Raw genomic sequence first — 13,662 nt, 5'->3', positions numbered from 1 at the left:
CAAGACTACTTCTGTGTGTCCAAAAAGAGGCAGAAAGGTAATTTTTTTGGTAGTTTTTGGACCTTTTGGTGAACCAGATCTGCCCCAAAACTTCTGAAAATTTCCAAGATGCATGTCCTCATCATTTTGAATCCAAAAATGCCAACCTTTTTTGCAATGGATGCCCCAGAAAAAAGCGCAGCGACGGTGGTGCTGTGCTTCTCGACAAATTTTTTGTTGTTGTGAATTTGAAAATTTCAAAAATACAAAAACTTCTCAAAATTTTCCCAAATTTGGCATGGAGCACCACCATCAAGTGCTTTGATGTGCTAGGGATGCTTCAACTAACATTTTCAATCTATCTTGCTTCTTTTTTCCTTCTAAAGCTCTCCTTAGCCTAGCCTTTAACTTTTTAATCCTTATGTTACAAACTTTGTTGTGGGTCATATAATGGTATGCCATGTGTCTAAGCATTTTCTTATCCAAGCTCGCCTTCTTAGTGAGCCCTTCTAGATGTATGTTGAATCTCTCAAGCCAAGTTTCGCTATCATTTTCAATCTCCTGCTCAATAGGAGTCAATGTGACATGAGCCTCTTTGGAAATTTGCCTATTTGCTTTGATCATTTCCATCTCCATGAGGACATTTTTGTCACTCAACAGTTTGTTTTCCTATTCCAAGTATTTGATGATGAACTTGGCTCTCTCCAAGTTGTCCGCCAAAGCTTGTATTTGAGATTCCCTTTCTTGTATGATAATGCCTTTGATGGTTTCTTCATCCCAAGCCTTCAAGTCAATGATGTTAACTCCATGATGAGTATAGCGTTGTTGCAGCTCCTCATGCTCAATCAAGTCAAAATCTCTTTCCTCCTCATCACCAAGTTTCTCCTCCTGCACTTTTTCCTTGCCTTTGCTTAGTTACTCAACATGTACCTATTTTGTCGATGTAGAAGGCAAAGCCCCTTCAACACCTTGTGGAGATAACATTTTCATTTGGATTGATGAAGAAGGCAAGGTCCCTTCCACATCCCGTGGAGCAAACACCTGCCTAGCAAGTGCAAAAATTATGTTTGTGCCGCTCTAATATGTCAAGTACACTGGCACCTCAGCCGTTTTGGTTTCCTTGACCTCTTCCCTTGTTTCCTCATGGCTAGAAGGCCCACCTTTTTCTTGATGCACTGGTGAAGGGATTTGTGGACCTCTGAACATGTCATGAGCATTGAAAGTCTCCCAAGGAATGTTAAGAAGATTGAGATGGTGAAGAACAATGATTTTGATCAAAGAGTAATGATAGATGTTGTTCAACTGCTGAGGGTATGGCTTCTTTTGCATAAGGCTAGCTATTTTGTCAATATTTCTAAATGAGAAATATGGGAGATTCATCATCTTTACCCTGGTGAAGCGCATGAGGAGTCTGATATGGTAAGCATACAACCAGGAGAATCTACTTTCACAAGTGAAATATCTGATGATAATCCTCATCAGAGGAACATACCTGTTCTCCAAAAATTTATAGCGGAAAATCCTCTTCACCTGGTTTTTGTACTGAGGCTTGATTTAAGGCTCATAGTAATGCTCATCAAGGTCCTGAGCCTTGTACCATTTCTCACCAACATTAGGAATTCTAGTGGCCTCTGAAATGATAGCTGGTGATATTGTGAAGGTTACTCCGGCAAGTGTCACCTCATAGTTATGCAAATGAGCCACAAAAAGTCTGGCCAACTCATGATGAAACTAAACTCTTTCCACTAGTTCATAGAATTCAAAACATCCATGGTGTCTGAAACAAGAGACTGCAAGTGGGCAAGCTTGCAATTCTCTTAAACTGGTGGGCTCTTCTCTTATGATTTTTCCTCCCTTGTGAGGCTTTCTCTGCCTATGTCTCTCTACAGAACTGTCATTGGTTGTCTCTTCATCATACTCAAAATCACTTCCTCTATCCATGTATTAGTTAGCTCTCTTAGTTTGCATACTTTTAACCATGTATGGGATGAATGCTATGTGCAATGGCTTGGAGGAATGGGTGTAAGTGAAGCTATGGGCAAAAAAATAAGGAGGGGGTTTAGGGAGTGATAAATGAGTGGTAGAATGTGATAACAGTGGTGGGGAAAAGGGTTTAGTTATGAGGTGAGTGGTGGGGAAAACCAAAGAACAAGGGTTTTATAATGAAAGTTAGGGTTTTACATAGAGAGTGGAAACTTATGAAAATCTTTACATATGCAAACTAAATTGCAAGGACAGGAACAATACTTACTTGCCAAGTGTGGAATTGGAGGAGATTTGACATAAATTTGATGTTTAGGAGATTTTTTTGGATGGCTGACCTAAGAACAGCGCCACTACCCAGGAGCACAGTGCCTCCCTCTAAGAATAGTTCCTGTTATATTTTGAATTGAGAAAATGGCCCGTAAGCATAGCGCTTGGCTCTAAGTGCAGCGCCCTCCTCCCTAAGCACAGCGCTGGGCCAAAAACTTTAGAAGCGCGGCACTTGACTTCCTTGCTCACAAACACTTGTTCATTTGATGTTTTTTCCATTTTTGCTTTTGCAAACATGGCATAATGATTTTGGAATTAGGATGGGAAGGTTTTATATGAACTCCCTTTTATTTTTGCTTTTTAAAAACCCACCTTTCTAATGTCTATTTGTCCTTTTTAATACTCTGTTTTGCATGCTTTTTTTCTTTTGCTCTTGCAGGTGGATGGATGCTCAAGATGACTTGATTTTTGCAGTGGCAGGTGCTTTTCAACATCAAAAAGTGTTTCGGAGTAGCTGCGAACCAATATTACATATGAAAAGATAAAATTACATCATAAATGAAGATAAAAACAAGATACTCTATTTTCACCTCAAAACAAGTTTTGAGGTGAGAACTACATTAGGCTTTCAAAATGATAAATTATGGATTTATCAATCATTATTTGCCTCCTCATGACCTTTATGATCATTATTGGCATGTAATTATTGATTTGACCATGGTCGAACCCTAAAACGTAATGAGATCAAACCCTAAGACCTAATGAAATGAATTGCAAAGTGAACATGAGTCATGACTGAAATATATGAAAGAGGATCAGCAAGTACAGATCATAAGGGAAAAGTTTGAAGAAAACCCTACCATCAGTGAATCCATGACGTAATGGAATGCAAACTCATAAGTATGGGAATCCTACTATGAAATGCTAAAGAGCAGATTTTGATCAGTGATGGCAGTGTGAAGACACTGACACTAACACAGTCATTGATATGAATAGTTAGCAAGCGCGAGAGAAACAACAAATAATGACAATGGCTCTAAAGGTACTCTCAGTACAATATATAGAGTGTGAAAATATTATATGAAGTCGAACACTCATAGATTCATTTGATCGAAGGCCAATGATGAGAACCTATCGTCGAAAGTGAGAAGCTTGCTATTAATGCATGCAGGCTTCAAGGTACTGAAGGTTCCTAGATAATGAGTTGAATTTCCTAGGAAAGTCTATGACGCGAAATATAATGTCAAGTTTTGAAGAATAGTCTACAAGGATTGACTCATGGATGGTTGATTCGATTGAAGGCTAAAATTTGCAATGGAATATGAAATGAGGTTGAACTTCTCTTGAACAGATAGTGACATGACAATTGACTTGGCAGTGTTTGAATCAACGATAATACTCAAAAAAAGTTAAAGACTTTTACTGGGGTTTGATAAACTATTAGACAAATGGATTTCCCAACCCACACACAAGTTTGATGGAGTGTCATGTTCAAGAGTGACATACTACCTTTATAATGAATGTAAAATGAATACCCTTTCCCAATTTTCACCCACCATTACTGGTAAGAACCTCTATATTTTATATAATATTGAGCAAGATAACATATGCTTGTCCTGTAATCTCATCCTTCAGATGAATCCTTCGAAGTATTTTTAATGAACCCTATGAAGGAGTCATTTGGTCTTGTTATTCTTAATGAGTCGTATATGGTTTAATTTTTAACGAGTCTAGTAAAGGGGTAACTTGATGTTATTTTCGTATTTAATGAGTTTGAAAAGACACAAAAAGGAAACTCATTTAGCTCTTCTACCGTAAAATTTTAACAAGCATAGAGAAAGTAAAGCTTGGTTTTTTTCAGTTTTAGGGAGTCAGGAGAAAAACATAAGTGAAATCCACAATGTTCCTTTTCATAAATTTAGTTCCTGAAGTTTGAAAAAGGATAAAATAATGTAAGAAAGAACTGAAGTTAACATATACCTTTTCGTAAAGAGTCTAGTTCAGTCCGTAAAAGGGCTAAACTTATACTAAGTGAAAGGTTGTTCATTTACTTTTACGAGTTCCAACAATCAAGCACTCGACAATCTTTTCATGTTTTGAGAGTATGAAAAAGGGCTTAAAAGAGGACTCTAGGTTTTCAATTTTTCATGATTTTAAGAGCATGAAAAGTGATAAAAGTATGCTCATAGTCAAAATAGTCAATTTCTACACTGTAACATGTTCTGCACATTAAACTCATTAAATTATAATAATTGTAGAAATTCTCACTGTAGATCTCCTGATAATGCAATATACTAAAGAAAAATACTTGATCTACTTCTGCAAACAAACTTGCGGAAGCTTAATTGATCTTGACCAAGATCAATCGGAACACATATAACAGAGAATACAAAATCATACACATGAAACACAAAAGAATACTCTAGGGAAATCCTCAGCTAAAAGCCCCGCTATCTATATTATCATACAAGTGGAAATATCTCAGGATTACACAAAGCTTTATCTCTCAAGCTATCCAGCTCTCAGTACAATCCCTCACTGTTGCTCATAGGTAGAATAGACAACACATATGCCTTCCTTTAGTCCTCCAAGCCTTGTATTTCCTTGCACAGTTTCTCTTGGGTCCTCCAGCTGTAACCTATGTGATTCTCACCTTGCACACTACTCTGACCTCTGAAATAACTGCATAATTCTAAAGGAGATAATTCCTTCTGCATGCAAGAGATATCCTCATGGGAATATTCCTACAACTAATAGTACTAATAGTACATTGTCCCATCCTTTGATCTCTATTGGGTCTCTGTCTAAACTGACATGTATGAGTTATCTATGAGAGAATATTCAGTTATCTGAAGTACACTAGTTGCATGCATGCATGCATTGACTAACTGAACTCATAATGAGTTACAAAAATTATTTGAACTAATCTAACTGGACTTAACTCAGTTAACTGAGCTAACTAATTACAACTCAAAGTACAACTCATCCTGATCTCCTTAATTAAGGGATAACTTCCTTAGTGAAAGGGATAACTGTTGCATGTCTTCGCAAAGACTTCATGTTTGAATTTCTCCAACTAATTAACTCAAGATGAATTAATTAATTATTTTACAAACAAATAGTGAGACTAAATTTGAATTTTAATTCTCAATTTTAATTGAGGGACTAATTAAAATTGAATCTATCCCGAAATGCTATTTATAGCAATGCCATTTTTAGCATTTCTATTTTTTATATTTCCATAAAAGTTGGAGTATATCCTGAAATGCTATTTATAGCAATGCTATTCTTAGCATTTCTTGTTTCCATTTTCAACACTCCCTCTCAACAAGAAAGGCATTCAACTCGAACCCGATCCTGAACCTTTGGAATGTTTTACATGCAACACTTCTCTCAAGTGTTGTTGCTCCAGCAACTCCAGAAACAAAAAATATCCAACCTGAATCAGAATGATGCCTCTGTCATCAAAGTGTTTGACTATTATTGCCTCTGTCGACTGAAAACTCTGCACCTCTGTGCTCCTCAGTATCTGACTTCTCTAGCCTCTGTCACTTTGATCTCTGACTGCATCAATCACAATGATTCCTCCTACTGTGTCCATGCTACTACTAGTCTTATCTTCCAACACTGCATCCACACTACACCTCCTCTCATCATGTTGCATCATGCTACCCACTGCTGTAGTGCAACTCAGTTACTGAGAAGTAAGTAACTGATCTCCCAACTAACCTCCCTGTTGGGCTAGAAACACCCTCTGTTGCTGAAGCTTCCTTTGCTGCTCCATCTACATCTGTCTCTACCCAATTAGCCAATCCTGCTACTACTCCTTGGGGCTCCCGTAGCAAGGTCTAATCAAAGAGGCAGGGTACCTCAAGGATCCTACCCCTATTTCAACCTTCCTAGGACTATCACTTCACATCATCCAATCTCACACCTGGAGGTATGGATGCATGTGATCCCTATGCCCATTTGGCTTGAAATTTTCCCCTATTGGAGGTCTTTGCATGAGTGGATGCCTGCACTCAGTCTCCTCTCTACTTCTCTAGTTGTGGCTGCTCTAAAACCTCTTGAAGCTGCTTCACCAATTTTGTTTCCTCCACAATTGTCTGAGACTTCTTTTGACACTGCATGTTGAGAGGTAATGTACTCTCCCTCTCAACCACCAAGTCTCTAATAGTTACCTTTCTCCTCAAGGCTTTGCATGCATCTTGAACCTCAAGAGCATACAGGTTCTTGACTCGTGAACCCGATCTGCTTCACTTGTCTCATTGTGATGTGTCCAAGGAAAACCTTTCCCTTACTGAAGACAACATTGTAGCCATTTTCCTCCAACATCGTGATTGATACCAAGTCCTTCTTCAGTCTTGGCACAAACTTCACATCTATCAAGGTGATATGAGCTCCATGCTCCCTCTGAAAAGCAATCATACCTTCACCCGAAACATGGTACTTTTTATCATCACCCATCTCTACGAGTATCTAGAGGTCTTTCTCCTCCAAGGTACTGAACAAACGCTTATCGTCGGTCATGTGGAATGAGTCTCCACTATCAAGAAAACAACCACAACCCATCATCAATGAAACCATGCATGCGATGAGGGTAAAATCCAATTCGAATTGAGAGGCTAATGCCTCACCTTCAGATCCTTCTAAGGATCCCTTCTTGGATTTCTTCATTAGACAATTAGTTGCATAATGGCCCACCTCATGATGATTAAAGCATCTCACTTTAGATTTGTCAATCTTCTTCCCTCCATGAGAAGAACTTGATTTGGGATGAGAATCCTTCTCCTTCCCTTTCCATGCCTTACTCACTAAGGTGAAATTTTCTTCATCCTCCTTGGATGAAGAACCACCTCTGGTGCTTCTCCTGATCTCCTCCTGCATTAGATCTGACCACAGCCATTCCCAATCTGGCAGTTTCTCTCTTCCATTCACTGAGTCCTAGTAGCTATGCCAGCTCTTAGGAAGACCAAGGAGAGAAAGACTCACCAAATCATCATCGACTGTCATTATTCCTACACTTCCAAGCTCATCTCTGCAGGTGGTGAGATTCTTTAGATATGTAGAGATCATGTCACCCTTTTCACACTTGATTTTCTGAAGCTTGTTCTTCAGCACCAGCTTCCTTTGGTCGTTGCTATTCTGATATATATCCTTCAATGTCTTCCACATTGAAAACAAAGGATCCTTCCCATGGAGACTCGAGAGAATATGGTCTTGAACTCCCTCCAGAAGAATCCTCCTCGCTCTCACCACACATTTATTCCATTCCACCAATTCTTGGGCATTAGCAGTTGCTGGCTTGGGGACTTCTTGATCAATGAAGTCCTTCAAACCATTGTCCTCTAATACCACCTCCATGCAATCCTTCCATGCTATGTAATTCAAGATGCCATCCAGGGCATACTCGAGTCTCAAGCCATTGAATGCCATTGGTGAACTTTGATATGTGATAAGAAATCGATTTTGTACCTACAATCAAGAACTTCAAACTTCAAACTTCTCCCTTCTTTGTATATTGTTCTTTGCTTTGATCACCTTTGATCTGATACCATGTAGAAATTCTCAATGTAGATCACCTGATAATGCAATATACTAAAGAAAAATACATGATCTACCTCTACAAACAAACTTTTGGAAGCTTAATTGATTTTGAGAAAGATTAATCAGAACACATATAACAGAGAAGAAGAAATCATACACATGAAACACAGAAGAATACTCTGGGCAAAGCCTCAGCTAAAAACCCTGCTATCTATATTATCATACAAGTGGAAAGATCTCAGGATTACACAAAGCTTTAGCTCTTAAGCTATCCAGCTCTTAGTACAATCCGTCACTACTGCTCATAGATAGAATAGACAACACATATGCCTTCCTTTAGTCCTCCAAGCCTCCTATTTCCTTGCGCAGTTTCTCCTAGGTACTCTAGTTGTAACTTGTGTGATTCTCACCTCACACATTGCTCTAACCTCTGAAATAACTGTGCAATCCTGAAGGAGATATTTCCTTCTGCATGAAAGAGATATCCTCATGGGAATATTCCTACAACTGATAGTACATTGCCCCATCCTTTGATCTCAACTGGTTCTCTATCTGAATTCACATGCATGAGTTACTTATGAGAGAATATTCAGCTATCTAAAGTACACTAGTTGCATGCATGCATGCATTGACTAACTGAACTCACAATCAGTTCCATAAATTGTTGGAACTACTCTAACTGGACTTAACTTAGTTAACTAAGCTAACTAATTACAGATCAAAGTACAACTCATCCTGATCTCCTTAATTAAGGGATAACTTCCTCAATCAAAGGGATAACTGTTGCATGTCTTCACAAAGACTTCATGTTTGAATTTCTCCAGCTAATTAATTCAAGATGAATTAATTAATTATTTTACAAACAGCTGGTGAGACTAAATTCGAATTTTAATTTAGGGACTAATTAAAATTGGAACCTATCTCGAAATGCTATCTATATCAATTCTATTTTTAGCATTTCTGTTTTTTTTCTATTTCCAACAAAGTTGGAGTATATCCTGAAATGCTATTTATAGCAATGCTATTTCTAGCATTTCTATTTTTATCATTTCTTGTTGCCATTTTCAACAATAATTACTCGATATTAGGGTAAAAACACTAAAACAATTGACTGTTAAAATGTCCTAGGCATAAAAATAATATTTTATTCACCCAAAAGCTTATAAAAGTTAAAAAGCTAACTTTATTTTTGCCATTTTGTTTTTACCCAATTGGAGAGAAGAAAGAGGGATTTTTACCACCAAACTTCCGAGGCTGATTTTGAGCAAACCAGTGAACGAAATCATGAACCATTTCCTCCAAGCAAGAGATCTCTTCAATATCTACATTTTCATCAATTTAAATTCATTTTTAGGCTTTCATTTAATTTTTTGGGGGATTTCTATGTTTAAAACTACATCCTTGGGCCTATGCGGGAACACTTCATGGGGTCCATGCATGTCGGTAATTTTGTGTGTATTGAGAAGCATGGTCTGCACAAAAATATCTTGAGTATCTGCCCAGTGGCGCTTTGTTTACCAAAATGTGGCTACACAACTACTGAGGGTTTTAAAAATAAGGAATTTCCACCCCAAAAAATCCCAAACTTGTTTTAGAAGTTGTTATAACTCCTTTTAAATGTCATTTTCAGGTTACTTGACCATTCAAAATGGAATGGAGGGAGAGAGAACATGAAAATGAAGATGCAACAACTTTGGATGACCCAGCCACTTTGGAGGCTCTGAGAAATTGTTGCCTCTAAAAATATTGGATTATTCTGGGGATGAAAGCTCATGACATGGTTGGTGAGAACTTGGGATGTCTAGGATCATTTTTGATGATCAGGGATCATCATGTCACCATTGATGTCAATAATATATAAATTTTGACTGGGCTCTCCCATAGAGGGGTTGATATTTCTCTTTATGGGCAAAGACTAGGTGGAGATACTACCTTTGGATATCTACGACGATACTATGGGGATGCATAGCTCAAGGATGAGAGGATTGATATTCAGACTATTGAGAACCAGGACTTGAGGACCATAACTTTCACTGTTATCAAATTGTGTGGCAGTTCAACCCTTCACTTGGCCACAAAGGCCCAAATGTAGATTACCATGGAATATTTGGAGTCCATGGTCTTTAACTGGTGAGAGGAAATAGTTGTCAATATGAAAGGATAACTAATCAGAGCTAAGAATGGTAGACTGAATAATTTCAGTTATGGTGTCATTCTTATTTCATTTTCTCTAGAGAGTATTCCACTCATCAGGCCACAACAAATTTTGGTGGATGAGTGAGGGCCTCGATATCCATAGATGTTGAGGTGGGTTTCGCTTATGTCTTGTCATGGAGGTGATGGTATGATGGGGAGATATGCTCCTGCATTTTTTGTATGCCTAGGTCAACATATCATCACGTTTGAGGATTTCCATATGCAGGGATGAATTATAGGGGTGATCCATACATTCCACTTCTAGCAGGGTCATAGTGGGGTGACCTAGGTAAAAATTCCTCATTTTGATGTTTCTTTCTTAAATTTTATTTTTTATGTGTTTTTTGTCTTTCAAGGCTAATTATTTGAAATTCATATGTAGATGTGGGCCCAGTTCGACCAGAATGGCTACAAAATTTTGACAGGCGAGGTGACAAGCCTATAACAGTTGCAGCACCCAACGCAGAGGTAGTAGAGGCACTGGCTGAGCTAGAAAACAAACTAGAGAGGTTTACCATATATATCCTAGAAATTGAGACTGATGATTTGCCTCTCTGGTACCAGAGGCACGTGGTCGGAGTTCCAGGACCATTGAGTCGATTGTTACATTGGTTTTCTTGTGATATAGTCTGCTATCATGATCATAATCATGGTTAGCTTCTTAGTCTTTTAGTGGTACATTTTGATTTTTGTATTAGCATATTCAGATAATAATGGACATGGGGCCTTATGTCCTTGGATGACATATTTTTGTATAACACACTCTCTACAAACTTTATCTAAAGAACACTACTACTTTTGATTTTAGTTTATCTTGTTCAATATGTGGATGGATACTATTTTTACTTACAAATGTTGGAAATTCCTATCTAACACATGGTTGGGTAATGCATCTATTAATGTGTTTAAATTTCATGGAATGTGTTGATATTCAATGCCATCAAACTTCCTTTCCAAAAGACGGACCCGTAAAAAAATTCATAACCTTAATGAACTTCTTATTATGTAGACATTGTTTAAATGTAATAATATCAGTTGTGAATCTAACCTAACAATCAAACATCGAATCCTGAATTAGACGACATCAGATAATAGTTCAATGACTGCACTATATTCTAGTATGTCCGTTGTTTGACCAAGGCATATCCCATAAATAGAAAGTAACTCATCACTAGGTGAATAGATTACTCAAGCTACATAAGGAAAATTCTAAGTACTACGAGTAGTGCCATAAGCAAAGACAATGTTAAGTTTGAGGGAACATCGACATCTGAAAATCAAGTGTAAAACAAGATAAGCAGAAGAAGTAGTAGTGGACTATAAAAAATGCTAAAACCACTTAACACACTTATATTTTTATAATACAAGTAATTTACAAATCTCCACGAAATATTTTATCCATAATATCTCTTTAGCTGAAGGGCATTTCTAGGCTTTTTCAAAGAGATACGATCATAATTGACTAGCTCATAGGCTCCTTTAACTAGTACATGTTTTATAATTTAAGGGCCATGCCACATAGGCTCGAATTTACCTATACCTAATTTGTCATGTGCTTGATCATAGACCAAGACTAGGTCACCTTCTAAATAAGAACGAGGATTTATATTATGATCAAATTGAGATTTGGCTCATTTTTTAAGAGCTTCTCTAGCCAATGCAACCTCACGGCGAGCTTCATCTAGATGTGCTAAATGAAAAAAATGCTTTTCCTCTGTAAAGGTAGCTCGCAATAACTTTCAAAGATGGAATTTCACATTCAATCAGTCAAAAGTTCCTCCAAACCATAGACAAGTTGGAAGGGAGTGAAACCTATAGATGCTTGTGTAGTAGTACGGTATGCCCACAAGGCTAAGAAAAGCATGGTATGCCAGTTTCCTTTATGAATGACACCTATCTGTTTAATCATGTTTGTTAAAAATTTATTAATAACTCCAAATTGACCATTTTATTGTGGATATTAAGGAGTAGAGCTATCATGACTTAGGTTGAGCTCTACAGATGGTTCAATCATCATAAAATTGCGAAAATGGACACCATGGTAAGTAACAATAGCCTATGGGGAACTGTTGGGAGCAAGATCCCCCAAGGGTAGTTTTAGGGCTAAAAGACAGTTTTTAAGTCAATTTTTGTAATATAATTGTAAATACTCCACATTTTGAGGTCACAAAGTGTGAAGGTATTATGGGTCAAAAAGGGTAGTCCGCCCTTAGTTCTGTAAAGTAAAGTTGGCTGTGAGAGACCTACCCATGTTCTGCGGACCATGGGATTCTATAAAAAGAGCTAAGCTCCAAGTAGTTTAAGGAGAGAGAGACAATGGGAGATCAGGTAATAGAGTGATAGCTCTGAAGAAGAAGTCTAAGTCTTGGGTCGTAGTGTAGGTAGAGGCTCTGTAGCTGAGTGTGCAGAGGCCTAGGGTAGAAGTCCACAGCTGAGTGCGCAAACCCCTGCAACTATGTGTGCAGGGTGGACAGAGTCTGTAAACACTGGGAAGATATTAATAAAGAGATATATTCTGCAATTTCTTTGTTTTTGTTCCATTGATACATCTGGATATTTTATGTATGAATTTCCTTTATTGTGTTTATATGATGAGTGAAAGACCGCAAGTACGCATTTATGAATATTTGGTTATGCAGTGTTAACTATAACTGTCTGATAAGATAAGCAAATCAATTAGATTAATTCGGTAATTTGTACGACACACTTCTCTAGTAGCACGAAAGTGCCAAAGTAGTAGGTTACGGCTACGCGAAGGTCGATTATACCCTTTTGCGGAGGTATTGAAGGCTGGAATAGGGTGCTAGTCTTGCAAGCCCTAGAGTGAAGTGACCTGTGGGAATAGAAGGAATCAAATGACATCACAACAATCTCAGGGTGCAGAAACTTGGTTCCAGCATCCCCCCATACTGCTTCGGGTGAGACTTCGGTCCACGCTCCACAGGCTAATGTTGAAAGGGGCCAATAGTGTAGGGATTTGTTTGGCTAACTAATGCTAAACCTGGGTCAGGGCCCCTCAAGCCAACAAATGGGTCTGTTGCTGGGACTAGAATCTGAATAAGAGATGTGTGATGTCATACCACTAGAATCCAACTAAGGAGATAGGAGACTTGTTGGATATAAATATCCACGAATTTGTTACATAGGATAACATAAACCCGCGACTTACAAAGGAACAGTGGTTGGATGGATACCTGTATATAGATATCCATGAGATCTTTCTCGGCTCCTCCCCTATTGGGCTATACGAGTGGATCGCGAAGCTAGCAGATAGCCAAGGAAGCTGGAAACTTGATGGTCCTATTTTGTGGACCCTAGAGCTAGTGTGAAGGTTGGAAGCATTAGAGGATAAGATCGCCAGCACTGTCGATCATTGGCTCTATTGCTTAATAGGAGGATTTGTTACTGAATTCGAGGTCTACACCTCAGTTAGCTACAACAAGGTGGAGTGACACTTTTTCAAAGGATCGTGAGGTAAGTACATAAAATCTTTGAATACCTTGATTAAAATTGTAAGTTTTAACCCCATACAGAAATTACCTGCATATGAGTTCTAAAACATAGAGAATAAAGAATGTGAGAGCATAACACATAAAACACATATACATAGAGATTTTCCCTTGGATTCCAAAACCAGGACTACTAGCTTGATTTTTCATTATTTTCCTTTCAATGTTACAATACATA

This window comes from Pinus tabuliformis, chromosome 1_2, assembly GCF_031772625.1.
Source record: "Pinus tabuliformis cultivar Carrire ecotype Pingquan chromosome 1_2, CPIR1, whole genome shotgun sequence".
NCBI classification, from domain to species: Eukaryota; Viridiplantae; Streptophyta; class Pinopsida; order Pinales; family Pinaceae; genus Pinus; species Pinus tabuliformis.
This window is presented reverse-complemented; position numbering follows the sequence as displayed.